This window comes from Pan troglodytes, chromosome X, assembly GCF_028858775.2.
Source record: "Pan troglodytes isolate AG18354 chromosome X, NHGRI_mPanTro3-v2.0_pri, whole genome shotgun sequence".
NCBI classification, from domain to species: Eukaryota; Metazoa; Chordata; class Mammalia; order Primates; family Hominidae; genus Pan; species Pan troglodytes.
In genome coordinates, this window is record NC_072421.2 from 76,450,856 (window position 1) to 76,463,480 (window position 12,625).

General features: G+C 37.8%; 1 protein-coding gene across 1 annotated transcript in view; it reads left to right on the forward strand.

Annotated features, from left to right (window-relative positions):
- LPAR4 (lysophosphatidic acid receptor 4) overlaps positions 1–12,625 on the forward strand; it is a 106,004-nt gene that overhangs the window by 53,369 nt on the left and 40,010 nt on the right. The window lies entirely within an intron of this gene.

Genomic DNA, 12,625 nt, shown 5'->3' on the forward strand with positions numbered 1-12,625 from the left:
AACAAAACAAAGCAAAACAAAAACAAAAACAAAACACCTTAGGTTAAAGGGCTGAAAGAACAGGCCAAAGAAAGTGGGTTCAACTGTGGCTTCGAAATGTGGAAATTGGTGAACAAAATGGTGATGGTGTTGGTGGGTACTTCCTTTTTACTGTTACTTAATGTTTAATAAGAAAGCATGGGAGTAAAAGATGAGAGTTTAGGCTTAGTAACAGTTACAAAGTTCTTGACAGTGAAATCTTTTTAGACTAAGGCGTGGTCTCCAGTGGAATGTGACAGCATCATTTATGGTATTTAAATATGGGCTGTGCAATATTTGTGAAGGCTAATCATAGAAAGCAATCTCATACTGGTAAGAGGAAGGATTGTACTACCCTTTAAATGCTTTCCATCTTTTCATTTGGTGTCTCACCCTTATAATGATCATTTTCATGTTTTGTTTTGTTTTTTTCTTGTTGTGTTACAACACATATTTGAAAAGCTAGCCAGAAAAATTAAAAAGAAACTTGGTTTGGTAAGCTTTGAGTCTTTAGTAAATGAAATGTGGAAAATAAAGTTTAAAAAAGTTAAAAATATATTGTGTTAGATAGAGAAAACTGGCACATAATTTTTTAATAGGCAGTCAGTTGGTTTTAGCAATCGCAATAATGACAGAGTAGGAGGAGCAATGGGAAAAAAGAATTATTTTTTGATAAGGAATGTTGTTATTCCTTGTAATGAGTTCCTTTAAGGGGAAGTCTACTTTGCTTCTTACTGTTTCCATAACATCTTCACAGGTATTTATTTGGAGCCCAGAGGTTAAGACTGGGGCTGAACAAAATGGTGAAATAGCCACCTTACCCTCAGCTGTACTCTGCCGTATCTTTTTGGATTAGAGAGTGCTGCATGGGACTTCAGAGATTACTTATTCCATCTATCTTTTCCACTTTTGATAGACGTAGAAATTTGAATTTAGAGAGGGGGAGGACTTGCTCAAGGTCATGGGATATTTCTAGAAAAGGAACCGATACTATGTGTTTTGACTTCCAGGTCAGTGTTCTTTCTACCACATCATGGTTTATGGTGTGCCGCCTTTCCTTTTAGAGTTTATCCAGTCCCTATGTCCTTAGCACTCAAGCTCCCCTTCCAAGTGGGATCCAACAAAAATCCAGTATCTTCTTTTACTCATTGTTGTATTGTACATGCACATCCTTAGTCTTCCCAACATTGTCAGAACTTTTCTCTCTACCAAGGAATGGATAATGAAGCCACATTAATCTGTTCATGGCTATTTGTATATTACCTCTCAAGGGTAGACCTATTTTAACAGCATTCTAACCCAAAGAGATACTGTCGTGGTAGAAATTTCAATCAACAAAATAGGCTTCAAGGGAAATATTTTGGATCGAGATGGTTTTTCTAAAGTTCTTGAAATCACATGTACATGATTACCTACTGGGCCAAAACAATGAGTTGCGTTTTGTTAAGATATACTGTTTTCTCCATTTCTGAGGTATTAAAATGGACTGCTAGCAACTGGACTAACAGTTATTTTGCATTCCAGTTTACTGTGGCCTTACAGCTAGGGCCTGGGTCCTTAATAATAAATTGCCTCTTTAAAGGGAATTTCAGTGACTTAGCACATCAGACGTGGATAATACATAAATCACATCTATTATACATTTCTGAGAAAGAAAATCCTACCAAAAGGACACTTTGCCGTTTTATTTCAGTTTTCATTTCTGCTTTTAATCATAAATTGGCCACGGTTGACTGGACAGCATTTTAAATGACCCAGAAAATGTTTCCAGTCTTTCTACAAAAAGGGCTCTCTTTTGGGTACTTTTTCCTATTGCAAATATGCTTAAAAAACAGATTTCTTGGCTTCTTCTGCAGTAAATATCCTTGTTCCATTAGACGAAGCTGTTCTTTTTCTCCTGCAAAACTAACCTACACATATTTTGAAATATAGTAGTTAATCCTTGTAACATACTAGAATTGTTTAATTTTTTGAGCTGCACACTCAGCCTGACAAAAACTGTAACATACACGTATCTATCTAAAAATGGCTGCTGTCTTTCTTTCTTTACTGTTACAAAAATTTCAGCTGGGGAGATTCTCCTACCTACCCTTAACCCTTGTCATATTCTGGTTTACGGTAAGGAAGGATTTTATTTTAATGAATATTTCAGAGAATGAGTCTCTCTAGTGTAAAAAAAAATATGTCAGACTTTTGAAACAACATTTTCTTCCTGGTGTGCTGTACTTTGTGGAATGAAAGCCCATAAACCAAAGGCTCTGGAAAAAGATGTCAAGGTCACAAATATTTACCTGAAGGAAGTAACAGGATATAAGAGTCAAAAAAGTAAAATATAAAATAAAAGAAAAAACAGTGAAATGAAAGTTGCTGTGGATAGTTTTAGTGAGCTGAGTTCATTTAAAGACAGAAGCAGAACTTTCCAGAGGTATGGCAAGAGCAAATGTTTTTTCTCCATCTCAAACCTAAAGAACAAGTGTCTTACAATTGAGCTTCACTGAATATAGTTTGCACAATCATTTTTGCGACATAAGATTGAGGTTAGAAAATAAGTACAAGTTAAAATTAGCAAAGAACTAGCTGAAGTCATATGCATATACAGACCCAATTTCTCATTCCAAGAAGCATTCAATTAAGTATTTGAAGGACTTTTTCAGTAAATATAATTTAGTCCCAAGGTAAGCCAAAGGCTATATTTTATTTTTCATTTTAAGCAGAACTAGATTATTTTGGTTTGGTTTAAACCTATGAAACTAGAAATAGTGCCACTTTTATGTAGGTTAACAGTCATATTTCTGTACCTTTAGTTACAGATTCCCGAAAATGCCTAGCAGACCTATATATTCTATGATAACTGAATTATTCTTACAAATGTTAGTCTAAAAGCTTTTTCTGCTAACAAAACTGAGATATTGGTACCAAAATTGGTTCTTTATATTTCAAACAAAGATGGGAAAGAGTTGTAGTCAAAGCTATGTTAGCTCGCTTGTTTAACCAGTACTTTACACAGCTCTTGAACATTTGCTCTATGAACAACTGATGTTGGCTTTCAAGTCTCTCTCTCATTGGATTTTTGTTCCAGTTGGATACATAATAGTAAAGTTGCAATATTTAGGAAAAATACTGGGGCTTCAATGGGAATGGAATAGCCAAACAAACATTCAGAACTTTTATGCTTTGGGGCGTAAGAACAGAGAAAGGCTGTGTTAAGGCAAATGATACAGTATCAATTTCTGTGAAATTCCCATTTGATGAATAATGTGCAGTAGCACAGATAATCTATCAAGGAGCCCCAACAAGTTTATGTTTTCCAATAGTAAGGAGCAGGAGACCAATATAATGGACTCTAATTATGTTACACCTTCTGTGAGCATAAACTTTATTTCCATGAGAATGTAAGGTACGTCAATTAAATGTTTTGTTGCCATCTATCGTAGGTGGTAATCTTAAAATCACTGGTAATATTTTCCCCACAAAAATATTTATCTTAAGTAAATCATTTAATAATGAATAAATTAAGGCAGGAGGTATACGACATTTTCCCCTAACTAAAGGGAAGCTAAAGAAGTTACTTCTACTCTTTTCATTAGCTAGGGGCAATTACTATTGATGCAAACATGTCTGAATCCACAACTTTGTGGACTTAAGTAAAAGTTTCTCTTAAAACCCTGGTGACATTATCCAGAAGGCTAGAGGAGGCCTGTATGGATTGGGAATTGACAGGCCTTACGTCTTCTGTATTCTCTGGTGAATGAATACCCACCACCCACCAACTCCCACTTCCCTACTTGTAAAATGGGAACCTGCAAATGGTGAACAGCCATCTGGGCAAGGAGCTGTGCTTCCAAACTGATGAAGGAAGCAGCTGCCCTCTAGAGGAGGACTGCAAAAGGGATTAGCCAGATTTCTTTGCAGGGCAGGCCACACGTTGGGATGCTCAGAAAATTGATAGCTTCCAAATGTTCTTTGTGTTCCCTACAGTAATGGGTCTCTGAGGCAGAGCCAGACTTAGAGCCACATGTGAAAGGAGATTATTAAATACATACTTCTCCTCATTGTGCCTCAAGATTAGTTGAGAGAAATACATTAAAAACAATGGGAAAACTGGATCACCACAGTGAAATAACTCATGGTAGAAAGCAATCATTTGAACCTAATTAACAGTGCACTTACTGGAAAATCAACAGCTATCCAGCTAAAAGAGTTCAGAAATTTGGTCATAGAGGCAATAGTCACCTGAACTTGTATCTGAAACACCAAGGAATGGTCTTGTGATTAATCGAATTGTTTTTATTTTGGCCTTCAATTTCTTCTCTCTTACTTAATCTCTTAGGCAAGCAGCCACAACCTGTCTTCTCCCTTCCTCTCTATTCTGGGCCCCATTTCAAGGACACTTTCACAAGCATTTTCCATTCCTTTGATTTCTTCACCTTCTATCTCACAGCTTTGCCAATTCCTGCCCAGGCTTGATTCAGTTCAGTGGTCCACTTTGCCTGTTCTTGTTCCCAGGCTGCTGAAGACCCATCTGGGGAAAATTACATATTCATGTTCATTGGCTTCATGACAAATGCATGCTTTCCAACCTCAGCTCGGCCCTCAACTCTTATCCTTAATCCGTTTCTCATCCATAGTTGGCTTCTTCTACTTTTTCCCACAGCAGCTGTTCCAAACCTTCATTTTTCTTCTCAGGCCCACACTTCTGGCCTTCTCATTTTGAGCAGATAACCTACATTTCTGTTTATCTTTTAAAAATGCCATCAGGTGACAATTCTCTCCTACTTCCCCATCCAATGTTCTTGTAGTCATTCATTCTTTTTCTTCTCCTCTCCTATATCATTGAACCTCGTTTTAATTCTTCTCACCTTTTCTCACAGCTTGCAAATGTGTTCCAGTATCAACTGTTTTACACAAACTACAAATCCTTTATTCCTCTCCCAATGCTTCAAGCTATATCTGCTTCATTCATTTCATAACCAAACTTCTTGTAAACATAGTTAATATTTGGTGTCTCGAATTCTTCTTCTTGAATTTACTTCTCAACCCACATGTATTCAGTTTTCTGCTAGGCTTGTCACAAAAGAGTTATAAAAATCAGTAGTACACTTGCATCTCTCCCCTAACATTTCCTGCTTTCCAGAGGCAATCACTTTCTTCTAGCTGTTAAATTAGTTAACATGAAACCACCTGCTTTCCAGCTTCTAAAATTATATGGTTGTCTCCTTTCTTTCTCACTTTGCATCTGTGGGTTCATGGCTTTTAAAAATCCATACTGCTGTATTAGAGGAATTTGAGGAAGGAACAAAAGTAGATACTAAGGTTCAATCAGTGATGTCTCAGCTTCCTTTCTCATTTCATTCTACCTGTTCTTCTTGTGTGATCACATTCACTCCCTTGGCTTCAACTGCATCCTTTATGAATATGACTCAATAATATATATCTCCCATTGTGAATTTTTTTCTGATCATCAGGCCATCTGTATATGGTACTAGAATTCTCCAGGTAGGTGTCCTATAGGCATGTCAATACAACCTATTCAAAACCAAACTCATCTTTTCCCCTCCAAATTTGTTCTCCCTCCATCCTTTCTACTCCTAGCTAATGATATCACTCAGTCATTTAAGCTAGGATATGTAGAGTCATGCTCATTGACTTCCAAAACAAGGAATTGGTGTGTTTCATGAAAGGCAGAGATAAAGTCTCATTCATTTCTGGGTCCCATAGCCATTAGCCCAGGCTCTCACATAATAAAAATGTGTTGAATTGATGGGAACTTGCTATTGGAGGCTAAATATAGTGCAAGGATAAAGTTACCATACAGACAAAGAAATACATAACAATGTGTTTAGCTCATGTGTGGTTAAATTGCTTATTTCATGAAATTCTTACTTGACATGAAACCCAAGTTATGCATGATTTATTTATGATTAAAAGCATCTTTCTTGTTTTGTTTTTAAAATACTTGAGTGTGCATAGAAATAAAAGGAATTGTATAACCTCTGCCTCACTCTACATATCTTTGTAAGCAAAATTCTGGTTTAGAGATTCAAAACTTCTTGTGTCTTAATGAAGACCTCTAAAAGTTCTTTGTTAAAAGCAGCAGAAATTTTTAATTTAGAGGCTCTAGTCAACTATTAGCTAGATGCAAATGCTTCCAATATGGCTTTCTATTACTTCTTTCAGGAGGCATTCCACAGTTCTATTTTCATAAATACAAAATAAGAACAATAGTAATTGCCTCTGGGACATATAGGGGAGAAGTAGACAATATATAAGAATAAAATGCTCCTTTTCCTTTTTCTTCTCCTTGTCTCTAAGCAGAAAAAAAAAATGTACACATGAATATCCTAGTGACATTTCTTTGGATGTCACAGTGGTTAAAAGTTTTTCTTTGGGAGGCTGAGGTGGGCGGATCACAAAGTCAGGAGATCGAGACCATCCTGGCTAACACAGTGAAACTCCGTCTGTACTAAAAATACAAAAAATTAGCCGGGTGTGGTGGTGGGCACCTGTAGTCCCAGCTACTCAGGAGGCTGAGGCAGGAGAATGGCGTGAACCTGGGGGGCGGAGCTTGCAGTGAGCCGAGATCGCACCACTGCACTCCAGCCTGGGCGACAGAGCGACACTCCGTCTCAAAAAAAAAAAAAAAAAAAACAAAAAAACAGTTTTCCTCATTCTCTTTCATAATTTTATGAGGAGAATATGCACTTATGGATATTCATTCACGGATCAATCCTTCCAGATGAGCCTGTTAATTTTGATTATGCACATTCAATTTGCATCAAGATTTATTTTTTAGATAAAATCTTGAGCAATTACAGTTTCCAGCTGAGAGCATTGTAAACTGGGTCCCTGCTATTTTCCATATCCTATGCCACAGACTTCACATATATTTTCTTACTTAACCCTTGCTGTAGCTCCCAGATGTAGAAATTAAGAATATTTGGCATTTTGTTTTACAAACCAGAGAAATGGATGTTTGAGAAGTTAAGAAACTTACCTATAACTGAAAACAGAGCAAATAAGTAGTAGACCTATTTGTATCCCAGTCGCTTGACTTTAAGTCCAATATTCTTCCCATTATAGAATAAAAACTCATTACTCAACAGCTACTCTTTTGTACTTATGTGCAGATAAAATCTTATATCACTTTAATCAGTAATGTTTTACTTAGTGCCCACTATGGTGGAATTAGTTCTATTGAGTTGAGTGCAAATATATTTGGTAGCAGTGGCAAGAAATAGAAATATAGGTTTTTCCATCTGTCAATGTGATTGGTGACAACTAGGGCCAGTCTTATGCAGAGGTTGAATAAGTAGAGTAGTGAATGTGCTGAGAGTTATTGAGTACAGATTATTATAACTGGAAGAAATCTACATAAACTATTCAGTTTTTCAGAGAGGAAAACCACATTTCATAGAAACCAAGTGACCATTTCAAAGCCACGGTGTCAATGAGCAAGACAGACAGCACTAGAACTTATATCTTTATTTTAGGTTCCCTTGTTTTAAGAGGAAAAAATTATTCACCTCACTTGCTGATATGCCTGAAAATTGGAGGTTCACACTTTTGGATTTAGTCACTATCCACTAATATACTGATATTCTTAGAAGAAGTAGCTAACTCATTCTGTTGTGAGTTCTCAGGCTCTCTTTGGAGAGCCAGTTGTAGGCTGAGTAAGGTGGTGAATGAAAGACAAGACAATTTTGAGTTGAGTGGGGAAGAGAGAAATCCAAGGCCCTGACTGATGGGGAGGATGGTAATAAGAAAAGATTCTGGGTCATTATGGGGCAGTTTGAAGCTATAAGGCACTTGGGGAGCTATAGAGAAGAGACAGATAGCACAAAATGAGAGAGGGAATAGAAAATAGCAATGCATGGCCAATGAATATATGCTCAGCCAACTCCACAGTACTGGCTTTAGGCAATAGTGTCTTTTTATAAATTTGCTTGTTGTTATCTTCTACTAATATGGCCAAATTGGGATTTAGAGAAATGCTTTTGTGCATGTGAGGGTTTGTATTTTTTTTCATAAGTTAGGCCATAAATCCTGGACGTTATTTGACCCTGTGGTACTTGAAACCATTATCAGAATGTTTCCCTTCTTATTCATCTAAGCACACATACGGCCCTCACAGCCAATCAGCCCTGAAACTAATTGTGTCCCCAAGGTCAAACCAGAAAGTCCTGTTGATTGCTTTACCTAAATCCAGGGATACTTTATGAAGTAATTTGTTAATTACTCTAACTTGTTCCAAGGTAAAGTGATTAATCTGTTTAGTACAATGTGTTTTTGGTTAGTATCTACAATTCTGATAGCTTGTGATTTAATTTTGTGTTAGGCCTGAAAGACTGTCTTTTTTTCTGGATTTTACCTATCAAGGAGTAACTATCAGGAGACATCTTGCTTCATTTTGATGGGAGTGAAACTCACTTTTTACATTTATTTATTCACTCTTCTGGTCTCTTGTAATTTATAAAGCTCCTTGCCCTTGAATTCCCAGTGCATTAGCTAACTCTTTAGGATCCTCAGGTTACAGTCATTGCCTTTTGTGTAGATTTGACATGTCTTATTTTTCTCTCTTCTTAGTGGTGAGAGTAAGAATTCATTTGATCTGTGACAGCTCTAGTACATTGATGTACTAAAACTGTTTCTGTTCTTTATTTGGAGTCAGCTCCATGCATTTTAAACTTCTTTGTTTTCTGATTATGTGCAGAGCAGCAGGATCCTGCATTAGGCTATACTGAGCATGTCAGAGCAGCAGTAGAAGTGAGTAAAACAGGAACCCTGTCCTTAAATAAATTACAGTCCAGTGAGACACAAGATCATGGACATGAATGAGTTGATACACAGAAGAATGTAATAAGCATGATTAGAGAGGTTTAGAAATAGTGCTGTGGGAGCACAGGGTAGGGAGAAATTATATTTATTTGAGAAATCAGAGAAAGCTTCATGGAAGCAGTAAGAATGTAAATTGAACCTTAAAGGATGGTTGGAATCCAATAAGCAAAAAGGAATAATGTAGAGAGGGTGTGTGTCTTATAGAGGAAACAGCATTGAATATAGGTATGGAAGTGAGAAAGTGCAAGACACACTCAGGAAAGAGTGAATACATTAGTTGAATGGTAGCATGGATCTGAATGGCAAGGATAAACACTTTGGACATTTTATTGGATGCAATGGGGAGCCACCGAAGAATTTTGAGCACTAGAATGACGTATTTCAAGAAGTTCTTTAGAAAGATTGCTCTGGCAACAGTGCAAGGGAAGAACTTGACAGGGTTAAACTTCGAGGCAGAGCAACCAGTTAAGAGACTGTTCCAATAGTCCAAAAATATAATGAGAACCTAAGTGAGTCAGTAAATATTAGGAGGTGAGAAGGAGGTGTTTGCAAGAGATATTTGGGAAGACTTAGTTACTGACTGGATATAGGGAATTCTAGAAATCTTGGCTAATCAGTAAAGTGGTTCTGTCAATATACAAGCTAAAAAATTCAGTAGGATTCAGAAGACATACATTTGGTCAACAATCACATGAAAACAATCTCAACATCACTGATCATTAGAGAAATGCAAATCAAAATCATAATGGGATACCATCATATACCGGTAAGAATGGCTATTACTAAAAGGTCAAAAAATAACAGATGTTGGTGAGGTTGTGGTGAAAAGGGAATGCTTATGCACTCTTGCTGGGAGTGTAAATTAGTTCAGCAATTGTGGAAGAAAGTGTGGTGATTCCTCAAGGACCTAAAGACAGAAACACCAAAAAACAAAACAAAACAAAACAAAAAAAAAACGCAGAAAGGAGGCAGGACTAACTTACAGCTTCCAATTGGATGAACAGAACAGTGTGTGGAGACTCACATCATGAGTTTTTGCTTCAAGAGCCACTGCAGAAAGATATCAGGAAAACAAAGAATTCACAGACCTTTTGAATAAAGCAGCTTGCTGCTGCAATCTCCGTGAGATAGCTGAAAAACTGTGAGTGCCCAAAGTATGAGAGGAGGAAAGTCCACCTCCAAACACATATCATCACTGGGGAACATTAAAATCCAGATCACAAGAGAAAAATTTAACCTAACCTAGAGCTGAAATGAATTTAGAGAGCCAAGCAAAATATAAAAGTAGAAGAAGCAGCAGGAAGAGCCCTGGAGGCACTCCTGGTACCCAGGGAAGCCATTTCTAATTTTATATCACAGGGGTCCTTGGGGAGGGCAGCCAGTAGTATTGGGGAAGGGCCACAGGGAGAAAGAGACTTCCAGTTGAATTTTGTAATAATTTAAACGGAGCACCAGTTTTCCTAGGCAGAATCTGGGGGAGTAGTGGTGTGGTGAACAGGAAGTACAGATATGAGCACAGAGATCAAATGGCACTAGAATGGGGCCTGAAAGCCCTGCTTGCTTTCTCAGCCAGGAAGCTCGTAGCCAGGGACAAGATCTCAGCCTTGAGCACTTTAGGTCTGGATTTAAAGTTATCTGTGTTGGCTGTTGAGGGAGCACAGCGGGAGTGAGACTATCCATGCTGGCTGCATCAGAACTTGGTGAGGCCTGTCACTGCCAGCTTTTCCCCACTTTCCTGGTGACCTGTGCAAAGCAGCAGAGGCAGCCATAATCGCCCTTGGAACATAACTCTATTAGCCTGAGAACCACACCTCACCCCCAGCAGTGGCCACAGCAAGACCCACCCAAGGAGAGTCTGAGCTCAGGCAGACCTAACCCTGCCCCTACCTGATAGTTTTTCTCTAGCTGCTCTGGTAGCCAAAGACAAAAGACATAAACTCGTGGGAACTCTGTGGCCTCACCCATAGCCTGAGAAACCCAAATACTTATTCAGGCAAACTTAGAGCAAGCTTGTATCCCCCCTATACTACCACAGTTAATGCTCTCTTCAAAGTGCCACCTCCTGGCTGGAGGCCAATCAACTGAAGCCATTACTGCAATGCCTAACAGAACTATCCTGCTCCAAGTCAGGAGAAAACAACAGATAATTCCACTGCTTGTAACATCCTGGCTAAACAGAGGTCCTGAGTCTGTCCACATGACAACTTCACTGCTGGAATAACCAGCATTCAAGAAAACCTGCACAATAAACAAGACTACAACCAAGGACTCTCACAGAGTCTGTTTCACTCCCCTGCTACCTCCACCAAAGGAGGTGCTGGTACCCACAGCTGAGAGACCTGAAGACAAATCACATCACAGGATTATATGCACACACTCTGCAGAACAAGCCTGTAGCCCAGTAGCTCCAATGGTTGGCTAGACTTGGAAGAGCAATAACAAACACTGCAGTCCAGCTCTCAGGAGGCCCCATCCCCAGGGGAAGGGGGAGAGCACCACATCATGAATCTTTTATCCCCATGGTCCAAAAGAATCTGAACAGCAGCTCTTGAGTTCTAGATTTTTCCTGTGACCTAGTCTACCAAAAAGAGAATAGACCAGAAAAACAAGTTTCTATAACATCCCCAAAAGATCACACTAGCTAACCAGACATGGATCTAAACCAAGAGGAAATCTATGAGTTGTTAGAAAAAGAATTCAGAACATTGACTATTAAGCTACTCAAGGAGGCAAAATAGATAGGTGAAAACCAACTTAAATTAAAAAAAAATACAGGATATAGATGAAAAATCTCCAAAGAATTCAATATCATAAATAAAAATGACAACTTCTAGAAATGAAAGATGCACCTAGGGAAATGCAAAATACACTGAAAAGTTTCAACAATATAATCAAACAAGGAGAACTTCAGAGCTCGAAGACAAAGCTTTCTAATTAATCCAATCTGACAAAGACAAATAAAAAAATAATTAAAAAGCTGCCAAGAAGTTTGGGATTATGTTAAATAATCAAACCTAAGAATAATTGGTGTTCCTGAGGCAGAAGAGAAATCTAAAAGTTTGGAAAACTTATTTGAGGAAAAAATCAAGAAAAACTTCCCTAGCCTTGCTAGAGATCTAGGCATCCAAATAAAAGAAGCTCAAAGAACACCCCAGAAATTCATTGTAAAAAATCATCACCTAGACATATAGTCATTAGGTTATCTAAAGTGAAAATGAAGGAAAGAATCTTAAGAGCTGTGTTGCAAAAGCATCAGGTAACCTACGTAGGAAAACTTACCAGATCAACAGAAGATGTCTCAGCAGAAACCGTACAAGCTAAAAGGGATTGCGGTTTTATTTTTAGCCTCTTTAAACAGAATAATTATTAGCCAAGAATTTTGTATCCAGTGAAAGTAAACATAATAAATCATAAACAAAGGAAAAGTAGTCTTTTTCAGACAAACAAATGCTGAGAGAATTTGCCACTACAAAGCCAGCACTCCAGAAACCATGGAAAGGAGTTATAAATCTTCAAACAAACCCTTGAAACACACCAAAATAGAACCTCCTTAAAGCATAACTCTCATGGGGCCTGTAAAGCCATAACATAATGAAAACAAAACAAGATATTCAGGCAACAACTAGCATGATGAATAGAATAGTACCTCACATCTCAATACTAACATTGAATACAAATGGCCTAAATGCTCCACTTAAAAGATACACACTGGCAGAATAGATAAGAATTCACTAAGTATCTGCTGTCTTCAAGAGAGTCATTTATCACATAA